Source organism: Camelina sativa, chromosome 9, assembly GCF_000633955.1.
Source record: "Camelina sativa cultivar DH55 chromosome 9, Cs, whole genome shotgun sequence".
Taxonomy (NCBI): domain Eukaryota; kingdom Viridiplantae; phylum Streptophyta; class Magnoliopsida; order Brassicales; family Brassicaceae; genus Camelina; species Camelina sativa.
In genome coordinates this window covers 15,835,411-15,841,321 of record NC_025693.1, presented here as the reverse complement: position 1 = coordinate 15,841,321, position 5,911 = coordinate 15,835,411, and the positions used below count along the sequence as shown (strand labels likewise).

General features: G+C 34.7%; 1 pseudogene; it reads right to left on the bottom strand.

The window, feature by feature from the left end:
- Positions 475–5,911, bottom strand: LOC104711092 (annotated as a pseudogene).

Sequence of the window (5,911 nt, the reverse complement as noted above, 5' to 3'; positions counted from 1 at the left end):
ATATATATATGTCCTAAAACACGTCAGGGACTTATGTTGCAAATATGGAAAACTTTGGGGCAGATTTGTAAATTTTCCAAAACTTGGGTCTTGAGTCGGCAGAGATGAGTGTCGATCGATGCCTCCTATCTTGGTGTCGGTCGATGCTCCTGCTTTCATCCGAGACCAAATTGATTCTTCAAGATTTATGCTCCAAAACATCCGAATTGCTCCATTTTGCTCCTTCCATGCTAAAAACCTGTAAAGACTCAAAAACAATCTAGAAACAAATGAAAAGACACTAAAAGACTCTTTATATCATGGTTAAAAACCACAAAAACCATGATATATCAGAAGTCTCTCCAAACATTTGGTATGCAGTATGTTTTTTACTTGTGAATTTGTGATGTCTAAAAGAATCAAGCACTCCTCTCACTAAAGAAAAAATACCACCAGCAGAAGTACATGGATGCGAGCAAGGCGCCTATACAGATACTACCTTGCACTAGGGGCCACATTAGTATCAAAGCTCGAGTTGAGTTCCAGGGAACCATGGGAGTCTGAGTCATTGTTCTTACTTTTCATTGAATTTTCAGAAGTTATACATTCTTTTAAGTCGATAACAACCTGGGACATGTTTGGCCGTTTTTCTGAGGAAGGGTTTGCGCATGACATACCCAATTCAAGAGCTCTCCAAACTGAACGAGAGTTGTATTCACCATGAAGGTTAGGATCAACAATCCTTGTAATATCTCCTTCACTAAGCACAAATGCCACCCATTCTGTAATGTGAGGCTTTTCGCGGGCTTGGTCAATCACATGTTGGTTTGTGATCATCTCTAGTAATACAATCCCAAAACTGTATACATCGCTCATTTCAGCCAACCGGCTTGTTCTATAATATCTGGAAACAAGAAGATGAAGTAGAATTTATATATAAAAGCAGTAAAGATGAATGTCAACTTAAATGTCAACATGTATATATCAATGGAGTGAACTAATAGTACTTACTCTGGATCAAGATATCCAGGAGTACCAGCAAGGACCGTTGAAACCTCAAATTCATCTTCAACTTGAAACGACTTTGAAAGCCCAAAATCTGCGATTTTGGCCCTGAAGTGATCGTCCAACAATATATTCTTTTGACATCTCTATGCACCATTGACGGTCGGCATCCATAATGCAAATACTCCAATCCTATGCAAGACTCATTCATGTTAATTGATGTCATAAATTCAGGTGAATGAAGACTTGGTAGGAAATTGTTAATCATCATTATACATTCTCATGCTTTTTTTGTAATATTAAGATGTATAATCATATATGTGAATCATTGATATCCACTAATGACATGAACGCTTTTGTAATGAAAACAAGTTAGTGAAACTGTTTTGAGTTAGCCCGAACCTAGTGCAGCATCCACACCTATTTGTAGTCTCGTCGTCCATTTCAATACAAAGTCACCATTTTTTTTTCCTGTATTAGAGTCAGAATTAGCCATCGTATGAATCGTTTATTTTGATTCAAATGATTATTAAATATATGTGTGTGTGCATATTTCACCTGACAAATGATCTCTTAAGTCTCCATTGGGCATGTATTCGTAAATGAGGGCCAAGTGATCTCTTTCATCGCAATATCCGACAAGGTTCACCAAATTTATGTGGTGAACTCTTAGAAGAAGTTCGACCTAATGACCAACAATGAAAAAACACATTGGTTAAGCATGATGCTAAAATTAAACATATACAAAAAAATCTCTATAAATTACTAAATTCTAAGTTAGTTTAGTCCCAAACTGGCCACGGTAAAAGTTAACAAATTTCAATAAAATAATAAGATAAGTTTTCTTTTGAAAATCATATGTAAATATATGGTCTTATTATTAACATGAATTAATTATTATATAAATTATTCAGATATTTGTCCCAAAAAATATATATGTATTCAAAATATAACTAGGGGTGTCAAAATTGTTAACCCAACCCAACTCAACTCATTATCCAATGAGTTAAAAGTTAAATGAGTTTATGAGTTGACTCAACTCAATTAACAATTGGGTTGGATCAGCCCATAAATCCATTTAGTTAAATGAGTTTGCTTTTGCATTTGGCAGAAAATTTATCAGTTTGCATTTTAGGCAAGAGATTTACGGGTTTACATTTTTGACAAAATATTTACAGGTTTGCGTTTTGGCGGGAAAATTGCGGGTTTGCGTTTTTGACGAGAAATTTACGGGTTTGCGTTTTTGTCGGGAAAATTGCAGAATTATATTTTGGCAGGAAAATTACGGATTTTCGTTTTGGCAAGAAAATTGCGGATTTACGTTTTTGGCGGAAAAATTATAAGTACAAAATTTTGGTGGGAAAATTATGGGTTTGAGATTTCGGCGAGAAAATTATAAAATGATGATGATGACATCATGCTGTTTACTATGATATATATGTTGATATGATGATAGTGATGTTAATATGATTATGAAGGTATGATGATGATAGTATGACAACATTGATAATGATGATAGTTACATGATGATAGTATGATGATGATGATGATGATAGTTACATGATTGTAGTATGATGATGATGATAGTATGATAATGTTGATATGATGATGATGATAGGATGATGATGTTGGTATTATGATGATGTTGACGATATTTGGTTGATAATAAAAAATTGATAGGTTAGTGATTAACTCATGAATCTATTATAACCAAACTCATTTGACTCATGAACTTATGTAATCATCAACTTATTTAACTCATCAACTCATTAGGATCAAAATTTTCAACTTATTAGGGTTCATGAGTTGAGTTGAATTGGGTTGACTCATTAATCTTGACCCATTTTGACAACCTAGATATAACTAAGACAATTAAGTAAACATGACTCTAGTGTTGTTTTAATTTATTTTTAAATTTGTATTTTTGTTGTAACTCATATTTAATCTTTTTTTACTTCATCATAAACTTTTGTTGTTTTTTATTTCCAATTACATCCAAAAATTGAGAAATTTTAGAAAAATCCAAATTTATCAAAGTTTCTTATTTTGATTAGATTTTTTTAAAAAGATATATATACAGAAATTAGGTTAATCTTTTAAAATTAATAATTATTAGTTTATTGATACATTCCTATTTCCATAAAATAATAAAAATATTGTGTTCTCGATATTATTAATTTATGAGGTTTTACGGTATAGAGATCATACTTCATATTTTGTGTTTTTTTTTTTTTTTGGCTATTTTGTTAGAAGATCTGTGGCATATCATACCTCGGCCTTGAAGTGTTTATAGCCTTGTGATGATGATTGCGAGAGTACTTTAACCGCTACTTGATCTGAATCATTCAGATAACCATGATAGACGACGCCAAACCCTCCTTCCCCTAGAGCTATTTGGAAGTTTTTTGTCATTTCCACAACTTCTGAATACCTAAACCTTCTCCTTTTTGTCTCAATCAACTGTTCCGATATAGCAACTAGCAAAGGGAACAAAGATATGTATAGAGAAAACTTTAGTAAAACAACCATATCATTGACACCTTATAGTTTATAGTTGTTGATTGATTGATGAGTCTCTGCAAAAACCTGGACTTGATTGCTTCTTCTTTCTGAACACGAAAATGAGAATCAGTACCACTCCGATGACCACAACTGCGGAAACAGCCAATGCAACCATCATCACTGGAAATTTCTTTTTTGGGACACATGAATTGGATAAACATTTATTGCCATCGCCCTTATTGTCATCTTCATCAACACTGCAAAAATAATATACTGATCTTTAAGTATTCTATATGCACAAGCCTTGTGCCACAAGTCAAGGGATCTTGAATGAAAATGTATGGACGGATTTGCTTTTACAATAGCTGTAGTCCTTTCTTTTCTCTATCACGTAGGGTCTTTGGTATTGAACTATTCAGTTTGTTCTTCCTTAAGTCTCTGTTTTAAAAGGAAAAACCTCGTACTTAGGTGAAAATGATCCATGAGAATACCCACTATAACATACTACAAACTTACATGAACAACAAAGATTTCATGTCAGCTAGAAACTCTGGCACCAATCCGGTCAAATTGTTATTTGACAAGTCCCTGAAGTTTGTAATAAATCGAAAAAAAAAAAAAAAAATGTCACTGGCATGTCTAAATAGGCTTCCTTTCGGTAACTAATAAACATACTTACAGCTTTTGCAGATGGGTAAGATTTTGAATTCCAGTTGCTATATTTCCCGTTAAACCACTTGAAGACAAGTTTCTGTTTAAAAGTCCAAGTAAAAAATAAAAAAATAAACAAATGTTCTCTAACCAGTCTAAAATGGACTGTGTTATAGAGGTCTCACAAGGAAGTAATTCTTGGTGGCGTATTCGTGTCGTTGCAACTTAGACCCTCCCATAGAAACTGCCGTGGTACGCATGGGTCTCCTTGCCATGAGATTCTACTCAACCTGTTGGCGTTTTTTATGTTTTTTATAGCAATCACTGTCATAAAGTTTTCCGACGCACATGTTAGATTTAGCATACACGATGTTTTTGAGTAATTTCATTAAAAACAAATGTACCAATTAATACCATCATCTACGTTTGTTTCAGACTGTGGTAACTTCATAACTGTCAAAACTTCAATGGCGTTAAGCAGAGGAGGGAGAGTTGAATTATGATTTCTTTTAAGCTGTAACAAGCATTTTCCTACTTCACAAAGAGATGGTACCCGGGTGTAAACAGTGGTGACCCCTAGATATTGAGGCCTCATAGTGGGATAAATTTCTTCTCCATTCCACACAATGCTGAACTCTCTAGTCTGGTTGGCCTGTAAAGATTGTACCTCAGTGAAGTGGAAATATATGATCAATTTATCATTAGGGAACTCAAGATCCTTAGTAACACTCAACGGTGCACTGGCATTAGCAGGTATTGCGGCGGTCATGAGCAATTCTTTCGGCACAAAATAGCTATTAAGGGAGTTATCGACGTTGAGAGCTGTGGAAATCTGCTTCCATTCTGACTCAAAGTGTGGAACCCATATTCGATCGTGTATATCATCTGGGAACCTGCGGTTCATATAATGTTGCATTAGTAACCATCAACAACCGAATGAGTAAAAAAATCTTAATATCAATATTTAAAGCTGATTTACCTTACAACTTTTGTTGATTCACTTAGGTAGGACCTCAGTATTGACTTCAAAGAACTTGATCCTGTGTTGTAAGTATCATTTGGTAGAGCCCTTAGTTCCAAGGCCGACATGATTGGCGTTGATGTGCCTGTCTTAATGAGACACACATCCAAAGAGTTTGACTTAGGGATGTGAATGATCTCCTCCCATGTATCACCATTTACATGCTTCTCCAAATCTATTGTTACCCAGAAATTAGGGCCTATGTACAAATCAAATCTAGGAGAAACGTTTTGACCATCGTAATTTCCGTAGTTACTTGTAGCTCTGATCAAATAATTTCTTCCCCGGTGCACGCTCAGATTGTAGCAGTTTCGTAGACCGTCTGGAAAGTATCTCAACGTTGTCTGTGATTTTGGGTACTTCCACTCTAAGCTTGCATCAATTCTACCAATTTTTCCACTTTGGATGAAGCTTGAATCTGATGAGAAATTTAATCCAGTTTCCACCTCAATATAAGGAGACTGTTCACTTGGGGATAATCCGCAATCCAAACTGATGAACTCTGTTGAAAGAGATAGAGGAGAGTAATTGTAAAAATGTTCAAACCCATTGCATTAGTTGAAGACCTATCAGATTCTTTGCTTAGATTACAAGCATTGCAAATTAATACGACAGACCATGCTCATCCAAATAATTTTACGGGTCTAATACACATTTCTTCATTACAAATAGTATACGAAAATCCTAAACGTTTGAATTAAAAAAGGAGGCTACTATTAGTGCCATCAACAAAAACCTATGGGAACCCTCCAT